Below are 25,350 nucleotides of genomic sequence, written 5' to 3'. Positions count from 1 at the left end.
GAGCTTCCCAGCGGCTTCTTTTACCTACTTAAGCCTCAGCAATGGCGGATGCCCTTCCCCCAGCCTCGCTGCTGCCTTGCGGTTAGACCTCAGACTTCTGTGTTAGCAATGAGGGAGGCTCTGTGGGCGTGGGACCCTCCTGGCCAGGTGTGGGATATATTCTCCTGGTGTGCCCGTTTGCTTAAAGCGTAGTATTGGGGTGGGAGTTACCCGATTTCCCAGGTGTTGTGTGTCTCAGTTCCCCTAGCTAGTAAAAGGGATTCCCTTCCCCCTTGTGCTTCCCAGGTGAGGCGATGCCTCGCCCTGCTTCAGCTCTCGCTGGTCGGGCTGCAGCAACTGACCAGCACTGATTGTCTGGCACTCCCTAGTGAGATGACCCCAGTACCTCAGTTGAAAATGCAGAAATCACCGGTCTTCTGTGTCGCTCGCGCTGGGAGTTGGAGACTGGAGCTGTTCCTATTCGGCCATCTTGCTCCGCCCACTCCCAGATGACTCTTAAGCATACCACGGAATTCTCACCAGCCTTACAACTCACCTCTCAATGGGCCCCTTTGAACAATCACGCAGGACATCTTCCAGTAGCCACGTGTAACCTGCAAGAGATGCGCTGTAGATAGTTCAAATGACTGTATGAAAGAAACACAATTAAACTTTAGATATGGTCTATGCAGTCAGAGCTGTAATTACCTCAAAATGGCATTAACCCAGTGTTGAGGGCAGTGTGCCACAGGATGCCCCCGTGCGTGACATGAGCTAGGTGGCTTTATGGGTGATGCCTTTTTAATCTTCCTGACCAGCAAGATCACTATTTTGCCCATGTTCTATAGATGAGAAGGCTGAGACTCCTTAGGGATGAGTGATTGATTTGTTTAATATCACAGAGCTGGGAAATCGAACCCAGATCCCTCTCAACCCGAAGCCTACTGACCCTCCATTTCCCACCTAGAAGTACCGAAAGAAACATCCTTGATTTCTGCAATTTTATTTTTCGATATGGTCCCTAACAGACTCCTGCTGCAATGTATGGAAGGAGGACCTGCAAGAATGATGATCTTATTTTAAACTTTTGTCTCTGACTCATTCACTGGATTCCTGAGTGACGTGTTTAATATGCAGATAACATTTTCATGGTGTGATTGGCAATTATCTGCCATTCCCTAGCTCAGGACTCTGGGCTCAAGTGAATGGGATGTGATAAAATGACACTTAAAATGGAGCTGGAGGAGTTCAGTGTGAGCTTCAAGGACAACCCACAATGGTGCACGGGACTGGAAAATTTCCCCCTAAATTCAGTCTGTCTAAAATGCTATTTTTAATCCTTTTACATGGCAGCAGGAAAGAGACACCTAATGGAAATAACTTTAGGTAGCAGTAGGTAAGAGAGAAAACCACTGTGCTAAAGGAAAGAGCACCGGCACAGGAAACAAGATTTTTAAATTGGTTCAGTTCTTGATACCCCAGGCCAATATTTTGAGCAAGCGGGGACAGCAAAAGCACTTCCTACAAAAGCTATTCCATCCAACCTCCCACCCCAAGATGGAAAATGCCAAATAAGCAAAGACACCTACACAAAAAGTTCATATCTTTATTTAGAAACTCTCATTCCGCTGTTAGGAGAAAGCTCCTAGTAAAGAGAGCCAGTGGCTCAGTAGAGATGAAACTGTCAAGTGGAAAGAGAAATCACACAATTAAGAAAGACTCAGATTTCAGTTCCTCGGGCTCTCATTCCCATAGTAGGCATGAAGCCCCTTCCCCCACTCAATATATCTTCCCCTCAAATCTAAAAAGCAGAGCATTCTCAGTTCAGCCTGGGAGCCCATGAATGCTGCATAATGATGATGGGGGACTCAAGAACCTCCAGCATTTCCTGACAATGTTTATGAGGTGAACTTTGTTCCATCCACAAATACTTGTCCTCTTCTCCTGGGTTCAGCAAGGTAACCAGAATAATGGCAGGAGGTGTGACTGCCTCAAAGAAAGCAGAAGAGAAATAAAGCTTGGTGTTCCATTTATTTGAAGTCACAGCCATATTACATTATCGTGGATGGACCTTGCTGGTTCTCCATTCTGGCAGCACCAAATTGGAACTAAGAGGGAGTTTCAGTGGAGAATCTGTGCAGCTATTTCTGGGAACAAAAGCAGGCCAACAGCAGCAGGGGCCATGTTAAGATAAATGGCCCACTCTTGAGTGGCATACCATAATGTCTCTATGATTAGATGGATGAGAGGTTACAGTACGCCATAGATAGCCACAGGACATCCACTGATAATCACACATTTTGTTCTACCGACAGATAACAGCAGCCCACAAATGAGATGAGCCTCCTCTGTATACACACATCACATGAAATCAATACTTAATTACAGCAGGGCCTGCATGTGTTGTCGGTCGGTTCCAGTTAGGAGGTTACACAAAACTTCTTCTCCAGAGCAGTGAGTTAAGATGTAAAGAGGGTTGGAGCATGATGGCAACTGACCACTCCTGAGTTTTAGATTCAATGAATTCCCATTTGGACACTAGGCTTTGGTTGCAGAGCAGCACTTCGATACAAATAATTACGCCATTAAGGGGAAAAGCAGTCACCGCCTGGGATGGCAGTTGCTAGGATGGTACTTCAGGTCACATTTGTTTGTGGATATTCCAAGCCCCATAATACAGACCTGGGGAGAAGTGGGCAGCATCCAAGGAGTGTCCCTGGGGGAAAAGCAGTGTGGCAAAAGGAAAAGAACAGAGGGCATCAAATCAAGTGACATAGTCATGGATCCCAGCTCTACTGCCCCTGGCAAGTCACAAAATATCTTGCAATTCAAGCTTCTAATCCATAAGAAAGGGGTGATATTCACTCTGTCTGTAAGCCAGAGGGCACTGAGATGCTACAGTGAGATCAGATAGGCAGAAAGTGCTTTGTAGACAATAAACCTCCAGACCACTGTAAGAGACTATTTTTATTTCAGGAAATGATAGAACCTGGGTGGACAATATCGTGAATAACTGAGAAGAATAGCTTCATTTATTAAGTTCCCAGTGCAACATTAGGCAAGGTCATACTGAAACACACGCAACAAAAGAAGAGAGAGGAACGAAGTTGGAGGAAAGATTCCATCCAAGGATTATAGGCAGGGGAATCTAGAAAATTATTTCATAATTCATCTATGCCATGTTCATGTAACTACACCAAAGAGCATTTCACTTGAAAGATGTATGTTCATCCAAGAATTGTCCTATTGTCCTATTAAACATGTTTCAGGTAATTTGTATAGCCACCTCTTTTTGGAATGTAATGCTTTTCCTTTACATCATACAGAATCCTAGGGGTTTGTTTATTTATTTGACAAAACACCTAATCATTCCTTGAAAAAAATGAACTTGGTGGGTAGAGCACTGAGAATTGTTTTCAGAAAATAGCATGAAAAGATACGGGAGGGAGAGCATATTAGAGAAAACAAGAGAAAAGGTCCAAGGGGCTCCTCTATAAAATGGCTTAAAGGTCTTGCCTTCAAAGGAGAACCTGGGTTGCTTGTGGAGGATGATACAGTTTTGCAGTAGGCCCAGCCTCACTGTGTACCAGCAGTGTGACTTTGGGCAGTGGGTTGATTTTTAGGGGCCTCAGTTGCCGTACTAACAAGAATGAACATGAGGACTTAAAAGGCTTGTTGCAAGGACCCCATGGGCCAATTCCCGGGGCTACACTAGCAGGGTGGGTACTGCATACTTATACACACTTGCAGTGTTTTCTCCGTCAGCCCTATGGCAATGCCTTTCTTAGTGTGAAGACTTCCTTGAAACTAACCAAGGAAATCTGGGTGAGGTTTTCTCCCTTGACTTGTATTGCTCAACCCTGCAGCAAAAGCAGAGAAACTCATTTCACAACTGAAAAATCAGCCCAGTGTGGAAATGAAAACTTCATTCAATTCACAAGAGTTGGCCTGTGTGAAAACAGGACACAGCCGTCAGACACCTGTGCCCAGTTTTACTAAAACCAAAATTTTCTATAGGTGGGCTAAGGTGAAATGTACCTTCTAGTACCCAAGCCTCACTAGGCTCCTTCTTATACATTTACTAAATAGCATACATTTGACAGTGGTAGTGTGTTGGGGCATTGTAGAAAGTATGAGTATTATAACATGGTCCTAAATTATAGTGACACCACATTGCATAAATTACATGAATTCAAGATTATGTGACATATAATATTTTGAGCCTCTCTTAATGTACAAAATTTGAAATAATGCAACCTCCTGCTACCCAATTAAATTTTGTTGGCAATCACATAATTTAATCTCAGCATAAAGAAGGCAAGTGAACTGTAAACAGAGTTTACGGTAGGGCTACATGGGAACATTAATTTAGCTGGCAAACAAATACCCTCCCACTTTTGGCTGACATTATTCTTTGAATAGGTGAATTTTGAGTTATACAAGAACTCTAAGAACATATTTCTCCAATAAAGTATGACCTCTCTGTGTGTGTTTCTCATTTATCATTTAAGAACCAAAAATCCAGGCAGATTCCTGAAGCTTGCAGACTGCTGGGAACCAGCAACACGGGACATTGTTTTAGAAACAGGAAAACAAAGACTTTGCTTTATAAGGTACAGCCTAAGTCTGGTGGATACATAGCATTTCATGCATCTCATCTGTCAAGGACACACATTCATGGGGTGGACACTGATCTCATTACCCAGGGCATGCTCAGGACCTCAGACCTGCTCCTGGGTTTCTGTGTCTCTCTTTAGGCTCTTGCAGTCACTACTAGAGGATTCTCAAACTCACAGGAACATTTGGAAACCACTATAAGGTTTTACAAAGTGCTTGCATATACTTTGATATAGATTGCTCTCGGTATCTATGATAACTTTGTGAGATATGTAAGATGGGGAAACTAAGATGCAATGAGAATAAGAGTGTTGCAAAAAGTCACAAAACTGAGTAGTATGAGACTCAATCGTCAGATTCCAGCAGGAGCTCATGACATCATGCCAAGCTCTGTTTGTACCTTGGAAATAGTCTAAGAGGAGATGGTCATTTCTCCACTCAGGGTTAGGATCATCACTCAGGGTTAAGGTGAATAAAACTTACCCTCACACCACTGACTGTATGGATTTGCTGTTTTGGCTACCCAGTGTCCATTCTTGTAGAGACCCTCCTCCATTGGATACAGTCTGGTGGGACAGTTGATGGAAGTATCCTACTCTCTCCTTCCAAGAATGAGCTTTTGAATAAATAGGTCATTGAATGCTCCCTTCCAGGAATCTTAATTTAAACCAAGGATTGAGTAGAATGAAAATGACCAGGGCTCACTCAAGGAGCCTTGGCACTGTGATGCTGCTGCAAAATAATTCCTGTAAACTAGAAATACCTTGATTCTTGCCCTTTTCCAAGCCTGCTTCTTCAGCCTCCCACTGATTCTGTAAGCAATCCCATTCCTTCCAACACATTTCTGCTTGGTTACATTAGCCAAAATCCATTTTTTTACTTGCAATCAAAGAAACCTAGCTTGGGACCCAACTAAGTCTACATCTTTGTATTTACACGGTGCCAAAAGAATAAGAAGGATGAGATTTCCAGTATGTGAATGTGTATGTGTATACATCTACATGCTTTTATTCTCAGAACTGTATACCTCATGCCCAAGAGAAAATTCTTTGCAGCTTTTATGACATCTTGTACAACCACTGAAAAAAACATTTTGCTAAATGTTTATGAGCTAAATAGGGATTTGAGATTGCTGTTGTCGAAATGAAGGAGAAGTTTGGCTTAATTTAATGTCTGTTTAGTATTTGATACCTTGATCCATTATTTTCCTTCTTCATTTATTTTTTCACAACCAAACTCAATTATATCTCTGTGATGATTGGATTATACAGTTGTGTTTACAGATGTCATATTATTCTAATGATTTCTAGTCTTCTGGTAACGCACTAGGCCTACCTGTTGTGTGTTTTGAACAACAAAAGCAACAACAAATGAATGAAAATATTCCCTCTGACTTTGCAGAGACTGAAGCAATTACCCAGAATTTGTGGATCAGAAAGCCCCAATATTTCTGTCAAACTTAAATTGACTTTATCACTTTTCCCCCACTCAATCGCTTACTTTCTTGATGGCATGCTTTTCCCATGATCCCAGTAATTCCAAAGCAATTACATTTCCAAGAAAAGAAATGCAATAAGCAAAGTAAATTCATAAAGTGGTGCTCTGAATGCATTTCTGCCATCTTTGGTTTGATGTCTGATCCTAGAAAACGCACACTGAGTGGCAGGGAGATCATTTGTAATCTTTATGATGATGACAGCAACCAATATTTCAAAACGCCCTCCCATGACTGACGATGCTTGCCGAATTCTCTATAATTCTCCAAAAAAATATTGTATTAGGTATCAACATATGCAGAGAAGGAGGCTATCCTCATCAAGTTTATGATCACGTGTCTAGAGGATTTTAGACTAGAAATGGGCTGGAGTATTTAGTTCCCACAGAGATGATCATATTGATAAACTGCTTCGCCAAGTTTCTTGTTAAGCTTTTACCTGAACTTGGATGGATTCATGTGTTTTTGTTGACACAACATTTTGGGAAACATAATAAATAAATTGAGGTTACAGAAGGAAAGAAGGAAGGAAGAGAGGGAAGCAGAAAGAGAGGAAGAGAGGGAGAGAGGGAGGGAGGGAGGGAGGGAGGAAGGAAGGAAGGAAGGAAGGAAGGAAGGAAGGAAGGAAGGAAGGGAGGAAAAAAGGAAGGAAAGAAGAAAAGAAGTGGAGAGAAAACTATCATCTTCTATTTCAACTTACAATGTGTAGGCTAGGCAATTACACATTATCACTGAAAAAACCTAAATCCCACAAGACTTCTCCATCACTCAGCCCCTACCATATTCTCTCTGCTGATTTATATCAGCTATTTTCTTTTCTGGATATGCAAACATATGTCAATATTATCCCATAAAGAGCATCATTTAGGAAAGCAAATATCAGTCATTGTACAGGATAGACACAGCCCAGTGGAGAAGGATTTTAAACTTTGGTTTTGGGAAATTATCTATGCTGCTCTTTCCTCTCGTGGATGCAAATACTAAAAAATTAACTATATCTACAAAATGTACTTCTGTAAAAGAAGCATGCAAGCTTAATTAAGAATTTAACTGTGAATGTTACAGTAAAAGAACTACAATTGTGTCTAATATGAAAGGTTTTAATTTTTCCCCTAATTTATTCATTATTTAAGTAAAATTATGATAATCAGGTATTAGATGCCATATTACACAAATGAATGGTATGAATGTAGAGTTTTAAAATGAGCATATACTCCTCCTTTTTATTTTACCAAATTTAGGAAAAGCATAGGTTATACATATTAATGAGGCTTTAACACCATTTACATTTGCCAACTAATCATCATTCTGTCATTCTAAATATTCAGTTCTGCATTCAAGCTACCTACATAATACCAGCCAGTTTACCAACACAGTGTATCTTTACTGTCTACAAATGCCAGAAATCTCCCACTCTAAACCCAACACAGATCTGGGTAGGCACCATTGCCTCAGGGGAGGCTCCCCACCACTCCTTGCCCTGGATTTGAGCATCCTCTTGCATGCTCTCAGAGCAAGCTGTTCCTCCTCTCCAAAGAACTCACCATCCTGTAGTGAAAGGCTGTTTCTGATGGCAGGCTATGAATTCAGAATGCAAAGCCATGTCTCCTCCCTGCTGTAGCCTAGTGCCTGGTCAAGATGTTCATTAGATGTAGGAGTTGTCAAAAGAATGGGTGGATGGATGCAGCAAATATTGAATATGGATTAGATGTTCTATCTCTGGGGATATGGTTATAAACAAGATAGGATCCCAGCCCTTAAAAGCTTACATTCTATTAAAGGACTGCTCTCATCTGTTTTCATAAGATTCCAAGATTTGTGTCTAAGAGAGGGGAACCCCCTTTCATGACTCTTGCACCATTTTTAACCCTGTATTTCTACACTGAAGTTTCTAATACAAGGTCAATAACAATGAAGTACTACTCTTACTTCCCACATGTCACTTTTTTGTAATTCAGCCTTCCTTGGGCCCCTCTGAGAGAAGAGAAGTGGCTGGTCTAAGGCAAGGTCTGGCATTTCTGGGTTCCTGATCAAATTCTTGTCTTCTGGAAGCCATCCTACCCCAGCTTTGGCAATTGGCCCTCATATAATTCTCTGTCTGAGTTCCTGTCTTGTTAATTCATTTTATATCATTCAACTGTGTAATGTGAGAAATGCTCTTTGATTATCAGCTTGTGTCTATACAGCATATAAACCAGCACTTAGTATAGCGGTACCATGAGAATTGAATCTTGTCCATTGTTTGGTCATCCTTGTTCCAATATAGCTGGACAAATTCCTCAGAGCTCTACACATTTCCTGCAGTAACAACCTGTCATTGCCCCCCCCAGTGCTACTCTAACCCCAGTTTACTATTTATACTGCGGCCAGAATTACCCTTTATAGAATATGTCGATCACAGCACCCCGCTCCCTGACCCAAAACTCTATGAAGACTTCCCACCATACTTGAACAGTCCTTACCCCACCGTATGAACCCTCACATGAGCCAACTCTATTCTCTTCCTTGAGTGTTTTTTTCCTCACCATCAGCCCTTTCCTCCAACACTGGCCTCGCCTTGCTACTCCCAGAATATATAAAGCCCGTTGCCATCTTCAGGTTCCTTCTGCCAAAAACACCCTTTCCTTAGATATTCCTATGTTGGCTTTATTCAGTCACTACTCAAATATCAGTTCTTTAGAAAGACCTCTCCTTGTTAATGCATCAAAAATAGTCCTGGCCACATTCTATCTGCTTTCTGACATCATTTTTCTCAAATCACTTACATTATGTGTTTATTTGCTTATTGTCTGTCTTCTCTCCTAGAATGTAGACTCCATTAGTGAAAGCACTTGGATTTGTTCACCTCTCTACCCCAGGGCCTAGAACAGTGTCTGGTATGAGGTAGGTACTCAGTAGTTTGTGAAATGAATGAATATATTTTCTTGGCACCAAACTGCCTAACTGCCCTTCAGAGTATCACCTCTTCCTGAGTTACCAACACCAAGTTCTCCCACATCAACCCAAGTAAGTACCCTCATAGCACAACTAATTATCTAGATCTGCACTGTCCATCCAGTCCCCAGGAGCTAGATGTCCCACTTGAAATGTGACTGGTCCTAATTGAGATGTGCTGTCAGTGTGGCATACACACCACATTTTGAAAACTCAGCATGAAGAAAACAATGTAAAATAGCTTCTTGAGATTTTTTTAATTGACTGCATGTTTAAATGATAATAATTTGGTTATGTTAGGTTAAATTTAAATATCATTAAAATTAGTTTCATCTGTTCTTTTTATCTTTTTAATATGGCTATTAGAAAATTTAATATGACATGTGTGGTTCACAATTGTGGCTGGTCTTATATTTCCATTGAATGGTGCTGCTCTGACAAAGACTATTCTATAATCCAGAGACACAGGATATAAAGTAGAAAGGGCATGGACTTTGTGTCAGATAGATAGGTGGCAATTCTGGCCTTTCCCACACTAGCCCTGTGACTGCGAGCAGGATATGCAAATTCTCTGAACCCCAGCTGCTCATCTGTTCCGTGTGTGTAATGGAAGTTACTTTGGAGGGCAGTCTTGAGAAGGAATGAAATGACACATGGGAAGGTCTGGTGTTCAGCCATTCAGAACATTCTGCTCCTTCCCATTCTTTCACTGACTACAGAATATTGCTCTCCAGATGTCAGTCACACCCTTTCAGTCTGCACCCTAAATTTCCTGTGTTATGAGCTATGGAGAGAATGAAGCATTTGTGTAGTCATTTGTCAAGCATGCTGGAGCACCTATTCTGTGTAAGAAATTGGGCTGGGGGCTGGAAGCAAGGAAAATGATTTTTAAAACACCCATGCACAGTGAAGAAGAAGGGTCTTGCAGTGTCCTTGGTGATGCTGGGCAACAAAGCCAACCTTGTGCCTATGCATTACCCCACTGTCTTCCAAGCACCAGCCTGAGGCTCTTCTGCCACTTCTCCGGACTTCTCCAGCCTACTGCCAAGCACGGCCTACTCATTCTAGGCCTGTGGTATGGCTCTGAAGGGCTATGCCTCAGAATGTGCTGGAGAGTTGAATATATAAACAAGCAAAAGCCAAGGTTTCCCACCACCCTACCTGGAGGTGTTGAGTAAGACCTGAGAATGTGCATGTTTGGAAGTTCCATAAGAGATTCTGATGTGTATAAAATCAGGATTAAGAATCCCAGGAAAGATACTTACAACGTATGCATTACCATTTGTATTTTGACCTCCCCATGAATTGGACTCCCGTAGGGAGTCCAATTCATTATCATAGAGTCCCCCTGAGCTTCAGGTTCCTTATCTAATCTGACACCTATAAATAGGGCAGCTACCAGGATTGAGTGGCATAACGCATGGCAAGCCCTTCCATGCTCAAATGGAGTCCATGAATAGTAGCCATTTCAAGATTATTAACCCATTTATGCCTGAGGTTGCAATTTTTTGAATTTTCGCAATCAGACGTTGGCAATGACCTGGAGCAGTAGGATATAAATAACTCCCACATGCTTAGTGTTCCAACAATGGGAACACTAGGCATAAATGGGTTTTAAGAAACCAAAGAAGGGCCAGTGGTGCTAAAAGGAAAGAGAGCTTCTCTACTGTCATTGCCTCTTATATCTGGCATTTTTTACTTTCCTCTAAATTTCAAGCCATCCATTTTCTTTACTAGGTTTTATATTTTTAGAGAAGTTTTAGTTCACAGCAAAATTGAGTGGAAATTACAGAGTTCCCATATACCCCCTGTACTCACATCTACACAACCTCCCCATTATCAACATCCCCACCAGTGTGGTACATTTGTTACAACCCATGAACCTCCATTAACACATTATTATCACCCAAAAACCATTACCATTACGTTTGCCCTTGAGTTTGTACGTTCTGTGGGTTTGGACAAATGTGTAATGACAAGTATTCACTGTTTCAGTACCATCAGAGCAGTTTCACTACCCTAAGTGCCCTCTGTTCTTACTCCCTCCAACCCCTGGAAACTACTGACCTTTTTACTGTCTCCACAGTTTCACCTTTTCCAAAGTGTAACATAGTTAGAACTGTACAGTATGTAACCTTTTCAGAATGGCTTCTTTCTCTTAGTAATATGCATTTAAAGTTTCTCTACGTCTTTTCAGGGTTTAATAGCTCATTTCTTTTTGTACTGAATAATATTGCATTGTCTGGATATACCATATTTTATTTATCTATTCACCTATTAAAGGACATCTTGGTTACTTCCAAATTCTGGGATTTAAGAATAAAGATGCTACAAACCTTTGCATGCAGGTTTTTGTGTAGACATATGTTTTCAACTCCTTTGGAAAAATATCAAGGAAATTGCTGGATTGTATGACAAGAGTACGTTTAGTTTTGTAGGAAACTATCAAGCCATCTTTCAAAGTGACAGTACCATTTTGCAATTCCACCAGCAATGAATAAGAGTTCCTGTTGCCCCACATCCTCACCAACATTTGGTGTTATCAGTGTTATGGACTTAGGCCATTCTAATAAATACATAGTGGTACCTAATTGTTATTTTAAATTGAAATTTCAGTTGCCTAATGACTTACTATATCAAGCATCTTTTCATATGCTTCTTTGCCATCTGTGTATCTTCTTTGAGGTTCAGGTATTTTGCCTATTTTTTAATTGGGTTGCTTGTTTTCTTATTGTTGTGTTCTAAGTTATTTTGTGTGAGAACTTTGGATAACAGTCCTTTACAGCTGTCATTTGCAAACATATTCTCCCAGTTTGTGTCTTGTTTTCTAATTCTTTTGAAAGCCATCTAGTTTTTGTTAGCTACTCTTAAGCATCTAGGACAGGTGTTCTAAGTGCTGGCCTGGCTGGACATTTTGTATTTGTGCAACAGAGCAATTACTAACAAAAGCCCAAATGAAATGTCAATATTTTAGTTAAGACTAATGAAGACCTGTCTCCTGTGGACAGTGGTTCTCCTTTTTCCATGCTGTGCAGATTTTCAACTTTCCACTTCAAACGTGACCTTCCCCCAAACACCCTTAGTACCTTCCCATAAAGACCCACATTGACTGGAGCAGGATTTCTTAACCGTGCCGTAAAGAGACAAGCACCAAGGAGTTGGTCAGAAGCTACCCCGGATTGTTTAATTTGGGGATTTTTTTGTTCACAAAGTAGACAGCTCTGAAGTTTTTTTTCTAACTTCCCTGGAGATTTCAGACAGTATTTGGAGCACATCTGGCATTTCACTTCATCTTGAGAGTGAGCTGAGACCCAGCCTCTCTCTCAGTGCCTGGTCCTGGGGTTTGGCCAGGAACCCACTGAGCTGAAGAGAGAAGAGGGAAAAAATTACAGAATGTTTCTGAGGTTCACACAGAGACCCTTCTCCATTATCAGAAATGTCAACAGAGTTCCCAGGAGAATCAGGTGGTCTCATCATCCAACTGTTCTTTTATGTTTTTATAATCACAGAGAGATTTCTTCACTGTGTTGTATAGCAATTTCTTGAAAAGTCTTTTCTCCCTGCCTTCCTGTAAAGTTCTTCCCCATAATGGAGGTATCAAAAAAAAAAAAATCAAGTTCTTTGTTTATTTCTTAAACTCAATGTCTAAATCAAATGTTAATTATTGAGTAATAGCTTCACCTGGTGATTGAAAAATAAACACACACACAGGAGGTCATCCAGTTTTTATCCTGAAAACAATACAGGTAACAAATCACAACTGTATTGTTTTCCCTGGGATGCTAACACAGATGTAACAAATGTGACAGAAGGAACAAATCAATATTGAAATTGCTAAAGCATTCAATCAAATACCTTTTCCAGACCACAAAATATCCTATTATATGATGGTGACAAGTACCCTTCAGAAGCCTTTAGTGCCTTCCAAGTTTCTCTGTGTAGCAGCATGAGGTGACTAGTCAGCAGGTACACCACATGGCTGTGAAAACCGCCCAGCTTTACACAACCAGGGAGAGTGATCATCTCCTTAACATTCTCATATCTGACATTCAGTTTCCCTGTTCAGATTTTCTTGGCTTAATGTCCTTATGTGACTAGTTTTCATTAGCCATTTCACAAATCTCTTTCTTCTCGCTGTTTTATTTTCTTGTATGGCTTTGGAGAAGGGTAGGGGATGACAGATTTTCTAGAACTCCAATCTTTTGACTTAATTTATGTTTCCTACTTGAAAGAGTCCATTTCAGCAGGAGGCCCAAAGGCTGAGGTGGTTTCCCAATCCAGATCAGAAAAGCCCCACAAGATTTGACTTCATGAGCACTCGATAGAGACAGGTCTACTTTCTTGCCATTCAAGGGCAATTATCATAGATTTTAAATGTTGGACCTATTTTTAGGGCTCTTTCACTTAACATTAAGCAGATGGCCAATAAAAGGGATAATAAAAGGGGTTTAATATTTAAAAGGGTCAATAGGTAATTTCTTAGGCCTTAAAGGAGAGAGTAGCATAAAAATAACGAACTTGTTTGGATACACTTAGTTTTATTTCTATGTAGCTTCTTCAGAGCATAGAACTTACTTATTAGGGTTGGAAACTACATTGGAGAGAAAACTGTACATATCCTAGTGTCATTTTTTTAAAAAATAATTTCAATTGGATTGAAATATTGTGTAAAGAGGAAAGGTTTTTTTGTTTGTTAATAAATAGGTCAAGGAATAAATACAAGGAAGAAATGCAGAATTGAAGGACCGTACTCTGTTCTCATGAGCCACTTACTCTTTGATTGGATATAAAGGGAAAATTAGTTGGATATTAAATTCAGTGTGTACAAAACACAACAGGAGAGCTGTGTCCATCCTCACATCTCTGGCCTCACTTGGGAAGAGAGAGTTAAGTGCCATATTCCCCAGTTGGAAGGCTTTGATCTCAAATGGCCTCATTGCTAGGCCTAAGATGCCTCAACTGGAGGTCAGCATGGACATCAATGGACATGGACAGTCCAGAAGTTTCTAAACCAAAAGGAAAGTCATCAGAATTAACATAAAATAAACTGATATATTCATATATATCTCCTTTTGCCATCATAACTCCCCAAAAATATTTCTTTAACTGAGTTGGGCAAATTAGGTGATAGTAACTCATTTGACATGTGGAAAAATGAAGATTAAGTAATTTTCTACTAGCTCCCAAGTAGAAGAGGTCCAAATTAAAGTTATGTCTGGTGACTCCAATTCTATGTTGTCTCCTAACAATTTTAGGAGAGTCAGTTTTCATTGTTAGTATGCCCACCCCATTTATCAGAACTTTCTTTCTATCAATACGGAAACATAAAGTTTCCACCTTTCTGTCAACTCTGATCCATTGGTAATAGGAGACATCATCAATCAATCACAGCACTCCATCCCATTGGCACAAGACACAACCTGAGAATCCTTCTCTACCCACTTCTCCAAGCAGCCACTTCCTGATTGGGGTGAATTTGTGAGAATTTCTCCACCAGTACCAGAGGAGCTGTGAGGGTATGCATGGCAGGAATTTGCCATCCTTGGTGTATCAACTCCTAGGTCATCAGTAATTATATATATGTAAACAGCTCAACTAATACCCTCAAATTCAGTCATCCAGTTGCCAAAGTATATTAGACCCTGGGGGAAAGCAGTAGGGGTCAAACACAAGTCTTATCTTCAAGGCACCTACATTCTATTAGGGAAGAACACTAAGCTTGGAAAAGCCTGTACTGCAGAGTAGAGAATTCTTAGTACCAGTCATAGGTGCTCTGTTCACAGAAAACCAAAGAAGTTCAGAGAATGGCAGGATTACCCCTCAGCTGAAGGGTGCACAAATAAAACTTTATGGCTCACACCGGAGCCATACTTGGCTTTGCAGACCAAATATGACTTGACCACGGCAGTGAGGAGAAGGAGGAGGAGGAGGAGAAAGGAGTATTCCAGACACATCAAAAAGGCACAGAGGCAGGAAAACATAAGGAGTAGGTGGGAAACAGCGAATAGTTTGGTATTGGACTGGCGAGTGCTTAGGGATGGTAGAAAATAAAACGAAGGGTAAGTTTGAGTCAGAGTAGCAGGCACTGTATACCGGGGTAAGGATTTGGAGATATATTTTATGGGAAAGGGGAGTTAATGATGGTTTTGAGAAGGTGGACACTGTGATGAAAGCTGGGCAAAGGAACAAGACCAAGAGCATCATGGAGAATCAGCTGAGTGGAAACAGCCCTGAGACTCAAAGGGCATTGCAGAGGAGAACTACAACTCCCAGCCTCATGTTGGAAGATTTTAGTGCCTCTTTTAGATAGTACAGCTGTAAGAGAAATAAATACTTCTGACCAGCTTTAGTGCCTGCTTCTCTCTCCTGTATTCAGAGTCTGTGTTGACCTGACCTGGAAGGATCTGGCTGCCAGTTAAGGGAAGATAAAATATAACCAGCCCGGTAATGGAAACCAGGAGCACAAATGCAACTTGCTTCCTCAGCTACAGAAAAAAAAAAAAAATCAAGAATTCTCTCTGCTTCACCTGAGCAGGAGTCCAATTTATCTGCCAGCTCAGGGCTTCACTATCTTTATGGAGCAGGGGAGGGAGAAAGAGGAAGAGGAGAAAGCTCAGGGCAAGGCACAGAAGTGTTTCACTCCAGAGAGCTTGAGGGCAGATAACAAGCTCCAGAGAATTGGCAACTTGCACTTACTGAACAATTTCTATAGACTACAGGTGTTTATCAGTGTTATCTCATTTAATCTTCAAAACGACATCATGGACAGAATACTATTGTCTTGACATTAAAGATAAAGAAATCCAAAGTCGGAGTCAGTGAAACCAAACAGAACCAGCTGAGAATTTTTCTAGAGCAAAGTAGCTTTCCCAATATTCTAAATCCAAGTGGCTAGTGAGCAAGGTAGGTCTCAGTGCAGGTCCACCTGGCTCTTTGGTCATATTTTTTCCACTGCACAAGTCAACCTCTTAACCTCAAGCACCTGCCCTTGTTGAGGTCCAGGTTATGATCAGGAGTGGGCACAGGGACCATCATTATCCTTCATTTACTGGATTTTATTCATTCCCTTGGCTCTCTTCTCTATATTGGTTTGGATTTTCTGGCCTCTTTTGAACAATGTGTTTATTTCCAAGGAATTTTCCAGCTAAGCATCAAAGTGACTCGTCAAGCTTGGCTCCTGTGTCAGCTGCTTGACACGCGATAGCAGCTCTGCTCTTCCCTGGAAGATCTTTTCGAGCCAATGATGCCTCCCTTTCTCGTCTAGATTTCTGACGTGAGTGTGACAGCTGTATGCACCACTCTATTTCATTTCTGTGTTTTACTTTCCACTCTAGCACACTAAGTTTCACAAATCCATTTCTTGGTGTGCTCAGTAAAGCCCTCCAAGGAAACTCTGGCAGCACAGGCTTATTGCCGTGATTTACTGCTTGTCTTCTCCATTTTGTATATGCCAAAGGATAGATCACCATTGCTACAATATTAATGCTGAGTCCCAGGACAGAAGAACTCAGAGGACAGTGGGCAGGGAAACAGTAATGTGAGCTAGAGAAATAAATAGAGTCAGGGAACAGGCCAACTGTGGACTCAGAAGCCCAGACAACAGGCATCAACCATCCCACACAGACAAAGGATTTTCTTTTTGTTGTTATTGTGGTGGTTAATTCAATCCTATCCTAGTAGCCTTTAACCTATGGCATCAAAGTGCTCCTTGCCTTGCAACTTTTAGATTCTCTTGAGCTCAGGAAGATAATTCTCTGTAAGGTCTGCAATGGGAAAATTTTGATGAAAGGCTACTGGGGTTAAAATAAAAAGGCATTGCATGCTTAACCACAAGATACCTTGTTTGTGGCATGGATCTTAAACACCATGATGTAATAAGGGCCACAGAATTCTCCAAAATTGAATTATCTTCATTGATTTCTGAGTTATAAGAGTAATTCATGCCCACTGCAAAAATTTCAGAATTATATATATTATATACATCCTCTCCATTTCATAAAATAACCTTGGTTAGAAGTGAAATAAATATTCTTAGTAGTAGGTTAGGAAGGTGAAATGTATTTTTTAACACAAAGGGATACATACCATAACTAATGCACTATAATCTTCTTTCTTCTGTTTGGCTTTATATCATGGTCATATCTCTATATCAAAACAGTAGTATTCCAGTTAACGATAACAGAGTAAAGACACGTAATTCCACATTTCTCCTCTAAACCCAGAAAAGCAATTTGAAAAAGTAAAAATAGAAGGAAAGTATATCCCCATAGTAATGATAGAGGTAGATAAAGAAAATTCCAAATCACAGGCTATGAACCACAAACGACAAACTCTGTCATGTGATTTATAACCTTACCCCAAATGAGAAAAGTTACTGACAGTTACACATAGCCTTCATAGATATTTAGGCAGGATATAGAATTCTTTCAATATGCAAATGACCTAGTCTAAAATGGTCAATGCGATAATCCATTGATGGAAACAATGAGACGTAGAGACATAGGCAGGCCAAAGGAGAAGTGAGGTGCCTCAGTCTGTTCCCACTGCTATAACAAACTATCCTAGACTAGGTAATTTATAAAGAACAGAAATTGACTTCTCCCAGGTCTGAAGGCTGAGAAGCCCAAGATCAAGGCATCAGCAGGTTCATAGTCTGGTAACGGCTGCTCTCTGCTTCCAACATGGTACCTTCTTGCTATGTCCTCAGATGGCAAAAGGTGGAGAGGCAAAAAGAGGCCTTGCTACTTCCCTCCAGCCCTTTTATAAGAGCACAATCCACAAGAGAAGAAACCTCTTGACCTAGTCACCTCCAATGCAACTACTGTTGCATTGAGGGTTAAGTTGCCACATGAATTTTAGAGGAGAAAAGAACACTCAAACCAGAGCATGGGACTGTCCCTGCACAGTCCTATTCTTTTCCACAGCAGGAAAGCTAAGCAGGTAGAGCTCAAGAAGGTGCACGCCATTTATATTATTCAAAACCCAAGCTTACAAACCATGTGGCTTGCTGACCTGATTTGCCCATTTTACGCCTACCATCACAGTGCAATTATAAATAGAAGCCCCTTTCAAATAGGGGCATTGTGATCATTTGAACAATAAATTTCATGGTCTCTCTATTTACTACTAAAAGGGATTGCTGAAGATGAGGTGGGAAAAACAGAGGAAGGATAGCGTTAGTCACTGGATTACAAGCAGAGGATTTTGTAACTTTTTTTTTTATATTTTAAGTTCTAGGGTACATGTGCACAATGTACAGGTTTGTTACATATGTATACATGTGCCATGTTGGTGTGCTGCACCCATTAACTCATCATTTACATTAGGTATATCTCCTAATGCTATCCTCCCTCTACCTCCACCCCACTACAGGCCCCAGTGTGTGATGTTCCCCTTCCTGTGTTCAATTGCTCTCTTTGTTCAATTCCCACCTATGAGTGAGAACATGCGGTGTTTGGTTTTGCCTTGCGGTAGTTTTCTCAGAATGATGGTTTCAGCTTCATCCATGTCCCTGCAAAGACATGAACTCTCCTTTTTTATGCGCTGCAAAGTATTCCATGGTGTATATGTTCACTACATTTTCTTAATCCAGGGTCTTTTCTCAATTGATGGACATTTGCGGTTGGCTCCAAGCTGTTTGCTATTGTGAATAGTGCCGCAATAAAACATACGTGCATGTGTTTTATGCGCATGATTTATAATCCTTTGGTATATACCAGTAATGGGATGCTGCGGTCAAATGGTATTATCTAAGTTCCAGATCCTTGAAGAATCGCCACACTGTCTTCCAACAAATGTGTTGAACTTAGCTTTACAGTCCCCCTAACAGTGTAAAATTGTTCCTATTTCTCCACATCCTCTCCAGCACCTGTTGTTTCTGACTTCTTATTGATTGCCATTTCTAAACTCGGTATGAGATGATATTCTCATTGTGGTTTTTGAATTTGCTTTTGTTATGCCAGTGAGATGGCATTTTTTCAATGTGGTCTCTTGCTGTATAAATGTCTTCTTTTGAGTTATGTCTTTTCTACTACAGGCTACAATAACCAAAACATGCCATGGTACTGGTACCAAAAACAGGATATAGACCACTGGAAGCAGAACAGAGCCCTCAGAAAAATAATACCAACATGCTACAGCCATCTGATCTTTGACAACCTGAACAAAAACAAGAAATGGGGAAAGGATTCCCTGTTTTAATAATATTGGTACTGGAAAAACAGGCTTAGCCATATGCTGAAAGCTGAAACTGGATCCCTTCTTCCACCTGATACAAAATTATTCAAGATGGATTAAAGACTTAAAATTGGTTAGACCTAAAACCATTAAAAACCCTAGAAGAGAAACCTACGGCAATACCATTCAGGACATAGCATTGGGAATCGACTTCATGGTCTAAAACTCAAAAAGGCCAATGGCCAACAAAAAGCCAAAACTTGACAAATGCGGCATCTAATCTAAACTAAGAGCTCCTGCTACAGCAAAAGAAACTACCATCAGAGTGAACAGACAACCTACAGATTGGGGAGAAAATTTTTGCCAATCTACTCATCTGACAAAGGGCTAATATCCAAATACAAAGAACTCAAACAAATTTACAAGAAAAAAAAAACACCCCATCAAAAAAGAGGATTTTGTAACTTTAAAGGGTTACTTTCTGAGCCACAGAAACACTCGAAATACTGAAATCCACATGGTGATATCACGTTGGGCAGAGAACACAGGAGTGAAACCTGAATCGAAGCCATTATAATTTACCCTCTCCATACATCACTTTACATTCTTATTCATAAGCCAATACTTCATTTTAGTTGAATTACTAAATTATTCAATTATTATTTAAATTACTGGATGATTAGTAATAATTAGAAAGGACACAACAGGAACAAATATATAGGTAATTGGTGGGGGAGGGCTGGAGAGAATGAAGAAAACATCATCAACAAAAAAGAGATGAAGAAATATATATTAAGAGAAATTGCTCCCATGGTCTCAAAGAAATTTCCAACAACATGATGTCTGCAATAAAAATAACTCAAGGTAGAAATTCAAGATGTTTCAGTTATCTATTGCTGTATAACAAAATATCCCAAAGTAGCTTAAAATTTTACTTTCTTACAAATCTGCAATTTGGACAGAGTTTGGGGAGGACCATTTACACCCCATATAACATTTACATAGATGGCTCAACTAATTCACTGATGAGAATCACTCAGATGGCTGACAACTCAGTCCTGAAGGTAAGCTGAGAGCTCAGCTAGGCGTGTTGCATGGGTTCCCTGGTTCCCATCCATGTTGCTTTTCCACCTGGATAGTTTGGGCTTCCTCACAGCACGGTGGTCTTAAGATAGTTGGACTTGTGTGAGAGCCCACTTCTAAGAATTTGGAAGTGGAAGCTGCTCAGACTTGACATAGTATTGCTTCCCGGCACATTTTACTGCTTAAAGTGGGCGACAGAGCCAACCCAAATTCAAAGAGAGGGACTAAACTAGAGCATAAATACTGGAAGGCATGGCTCATTAGGAGTCACTAAAATAAGAGTTTATTGTCATGTACCTTTGGGCTCCTCCCCACATGCAAAATATATCCCTCTAACTCCCAAGAACCACCATGATCTCATCTCATCCATTATAGCCTCAGATTCTGTTTTGGAGTCCAGAGTATTGTCATTTAAATCATTTTCAGATATGACTGATGCCCCTCGAGTACAGCTCTTTATCTGAAGACATGTGACCTAAAGAGGCAAGTTTCTAACTACCCCAACACACTCTCAATATACAACGTGAGATGAGAATGGGTCAGAAACACTACAATAGTCACTCTCATTTAACAGTGGGGACAATAGAAGGCATATAATCATCAGAGGTTCATAGTAATTCTGAAATTCAACTGGCCACCCACATATCACAGATTCCTTGATCAGGGATTTCTGCCACAATCTTTGATCATTTTCCATTTCTCTTGGCTTTAAGCGCTGGGCTTTAGCTGTTTCCTTAGAGTCATTCTTTCTTTTAACACACATAAAAGTTCCATGTGTACAGATTAATCACTTTCTCAACCTGCTTTTACTCAAAGTAAGTTAGAGGTCTGGAGGCCTCGTTTTATTCTGAACTATTTCTGCTATCTTTTCATATAAGCTGATAAAATCCCTTTAAAAATTCTGTGGAATTCCTAGGTATCAAGTTATAATTTACTCCATTAGACAAAAGCAACACCCACAAAACCTATCTCTGCTTTTCGACTGTGAGTCAAAGTGCTATAAGATAACACTCTTGAGATTTTTAAAAATCCCATCATCTAGCTGAGGGGTTCTACAAGCCATGCACTTAAGATTATTACAAGTCCTTTATTTTTGATGAGAAAGGGTCTGTGAGACATCACCTTATATCTTTCTAATGTCTTAACAAATGATTTTATAGGTTATTGAATGCAAAGCCACATTTTACAGGTAGTGTTCTGTTATCTTATATTTGCCCTGAGACCATTACTTAGGTTGAGAAATTTCTCCTGACTAATAATATTGGAATGAGAAATAGTTTTATTTGCTAAACCAGCAAGTTTTGGGATGGAAATATTTCTTCTAAATTCTGCTTAAAAATAAAATAGTTCCTTCTTCAGTTTCTGTCTCCCTAACTGTACTTATAAGTAGCTCAAAGAACTAGGTGGCACTTTAAATATCCTGTCTGGAAATAACTTAGATACATAAGTTAATTAGATATTTATATTTTTCCAAGTTACTACAGGAGCTAGTCTCATCAATTATCCTGCTAATGTATAATATAACCTTTCTTTTAGGAAGCTTTCAATAGTGTTCTCTTCCCTTTCCTTCAAGCCTCCACTGACAGTCACCCCAGGACCTTTCTGGCCTCTGCCCAATGCCAGATTCCAAGCAAAAGCCCTTTAGAAAAAGTTCCAAGAGGTCAAGCCCCAAGGTGCAAGAATATTTTTTTGAAATAAAGATCTAAATCTATAGTCAAAAGGACATACCATAACTCAAGAAAAAGTAATACAAAAAGAAATATAGCAAGAAATCTCCTGAAAAGCTGCTAAACTTCAAAGATATACCCAAAGAATTCTATGGACATATAGGCCAATAAGTAGTTCATATACAAAGGGGAAATATTAGAATGTCTTTGGATCCCTCTATAGTAACATTACATGATAAAAGGCAGTACAGCAATATATGAAAAGTTCTGAGGAAATTTCATGTCTATCCAAGTTTACTACAAGTACAAGGCTAAACACAGAAACTCATAAGCCTTAAGGATTCAGAGAACATTCCCCCTATGAGTCTTTATGAGGAGGGGGTAAATGATGATAAATTCAACTAAACAAAATACAATTTAAAATGAAAAACTCAAAAATGAATAAGTTGTGTTAAAATACCAGCGAGAACTAAATTCAATTCAACATAGAATTAAGACAGAACAATATCATGAACTGTGGCTACAGTGCAAAAATCAATGTCATACATCTTAACAATGGATAAATAAAAGTATAAGACAGTTAGTGGGGGAGGAAAAAGTTGGCAAAAAGTAAAAGTATGATCAACTTTCTTATCTTTCAGACTAGAGAGTCTGTAAATGTTGTTTGATATACAAAGTTAAAAAACAATTTCTTCAAACTCTTAAGGTTTCTCCCATATTTCAAAAGGCAAAGTATCATTTAAAAACTGTAGCTCTTCTTACCTGAAGTAATACAACATTTTAAGATAATTTTTGGGCTGTTAAATTCAAATGACTTACATTTAACACATTTCATTTAAAATTATATATATATATATATATATGAAGTGTGTGTGTGTGTGTGTGTGTGTGGGAGTCAAAGGACCATACTTAACTTCCTATAATAATCACCTAGAAAACTGAGCAAAATATGTACAATAACTATTTTCAGACAGTTAAAAATAGGTAACACAGATTGTGATTCCTGAGAGAAGGAAAACAAGTGAGATAATCTCTACAATTGGTCTGGTTTTCTGCCTGAAGTGATAAAACAAAAATCAGAGATTAAAAGGATGAAATGGCTGGGACTTGTGGGGCAAAGTTCCAGAAAGGATGAAGCTACCCATCAAAAGATCTCTACAAATCTGCATGAGGGTTACCTTAAGTAGCCCCTAAGTACAAGGTTGTGCATAGAGTAAAAGTCCACAATCCAGGGCAAAGAGTGCCTGATTTGCAAAAGCAGAACAATTTCCAGAGCTCAATAGGGTTGGGAGGTATTCAAACTTTGATGAGTCAGAGTAGAATGTCCACAGTGGCCATGTGAGATACTCTGTGGACACCCCAGAGGGGTCGTGATTTACTCTAGACTACTCCTCATAAAGTTTGTCTCTTTGGTTGGTTTTGTTTTTGTTTTGTTTTGTTTTGTTTCGTTTGAGACAGTCTCACTCTGTCGCCCAGGCTGTAGTGCAGTGGCGCGATCTCCACTCACTGCACCCTCTACCTCTCAGATTCAAGCAATTCTGCTGCCTCAGCCTCCGAAGTAGATGGGATTACAGGTGTGTGCCCCCATGCCTGGCTAATTGTTGAATTTTTAGTAGAAACGGGATTTCACCATGTTGGCCACTCCACCAGTGATCCACCCACTTTGGCCTCCCAAAGTGCTGGGATTACAGGCATGAGCCACTGCTGCCAGCCTTAACAAAGTTTAAAAAGATAATTAAATAAGCTTAAACTGATAGAAAAATACATGTCCCCCAATATGAAGTGCAAAACTCCTTAAAGTGAGACAACAAAATTCAGACACTCAACTATGTAATATTCACAATGTTGCAGCATCCAATAAAGAAATACTTGTCAGAATAAGAATAAGGACATTGTGATTCATAACCAGGAGAAAACTCGGTCAATAAAAGAGACATAAAAATGATAGAGATGATGGACCTCATAGTTAAAAGTTAGAACTATTATAACAATATATTCATATTTTATAAAAAGCATGGCCATGGTGAGGAGAGAAATGGAACATCTAAAAAGAGTCAAAAGGAAATTTTAGAAATAAAAAAATACAGTATCTGAAGTAAAAATTCCATTAGACAGATTTGGCAACAGATTTGACCCTGCAAAAGAAAACATAGGTAACCTTGAAGACATAACAATAGAACATAAGGTAAATGAAGCACAGTTAGTAAAAAGACTAAAAAGATCCTTCATTATTTGTGGAATAACAGAAAATGATTTTAAATACACATTGTAGGGGTCCTAGAAGGAGGAGCTATGAAAATATTTTCAATATTAAAGGCCAAAAATTTCCCAAATTTAATGAAAAGTGTAAACTTATAGATCCAGAAAATAATGAAAAGACAGCCTGAAAATGTTGAGGGAAGAACCTACCAGAATAGAATTTTCTATCCAGTGATAATATTCTTCAGAAGGGAAAGCAAAATAAAACTTTTCCAACAAAATCCAAGAAAAGGTCATCACCAGTAGACTTACAGTAGTTTTCAGATGGAAGAAGAACATCACATGGAAACATGAATCTGCAAAAGAAAAAGGCATCAGAAATGATCAATATATGGATAAATCTAGGAGGTGTTTTCTTCAATTTTAAAATTCTTTGAGAGATATCAACTATTTAAAGAACACTAATGACAGCATACTGTAGAAGTTAAAACATGAGATTAAAATCTATAACAAGATTAGCATGAAAGATGGGGGGCATAGAATAATATTGTTAAAATGGTCTTACATTATGTGAAATATATATATATATATATATATATACACAATGTTATTTTAAAATAAACCATGATAAGTTAAAATGTATATGGTAAAGTCTGAAACAACCAATTAAAAAATAAGTATAACTAATAAGCTAATAGGGAGATAAAATGGAGTATTAAATTTATTTAATATTAAATATAAATACTCAAGTTTAAGGAATGCAGATTTTAAAAGACAGAAAATAGAACAGATAAGCAAATATCAAGACAGCAGTAGATTTAAACCCAAACATGATGATTACATGAAATGTAGGTGACCTAAACTGTCCAGTTGAAAGACAGACATTTTTGATTGAATATAAAAGCAAGACACTACATTATACTGTCTGCAAGGAAACCACTTTAAATGTAGATTCAAAGATAGATTAAAATTAAAAGGTTGGAAAATATATATAATTCAAGTACTAAGCATAAAAAAGAGGAAGGAGCTGAATTAATAACAGACAAAGTAGACTTTCATACCTGGAAAAAAGAATAGTTCATAAAAATAAAAAGGTCAATTTATTGAGGAGACATATAACATACATGTATACATATACTAACAATGCTTCAAAGTACAGGAAGCAAAAACAGAGGTAACCACAAGTAGAAATAGACAAAT

General features: G+C 39.3%; 1 long non-coding RNA gene across 3 annotated transcripts in view; it reads right to left on the bottom strand.

Annotated features, from left to right (window-relative positions):
* The window catches only part of LOC108543628 (uncharacterized), a 29,878-nt gene extending 5,461 nt beyond the window's left edge, over positions 1-24,417 (bottom strand). For 2 of the 3 annotated variants that reach the window (XR_001889629.1, XR_001889628.1), the window contains exons 1-2: positions 24,361-24,417; positions 536-593 (exon numbers count right to left, since the gene is read on the bottom strand). This is a non-coding gene — a long non-coding RNA (uncharacterized LOC108543628). Of the gene's footprint in view, positions 1-535; positions 624-24,360 lie in introns of those variants that run through there. The other variant, XR_001889630.1, reaches the window with a different exon arrangement.
* Positions 24,418-25,350: the final 933 nt, after the last annotated feature.

The sequence above is a fragment of the Rhinopithecus bieti genome, unplaced genomic scaffold, assembly GCF_001698545.2.
Source record: "Rhinopithecus bieti isolate Rb0 unplaced genomic scaffold, ASM169854v2 scaffold_21649, whole genome shotgun sequence".
Classification (NCBI taxonomy): domain Eukaryota; kingdom Metazoa; phylum Chordata; class Mammalia; order Primates; family Cercopithecidae; genus Rhinopithecus; species Rhinopithecus bieti.
The sequence above is the reverse complement of the archived record's forward strand: the minus strand, read 5'-3'. Positions and strand labels throughout refer to the sequence as shown.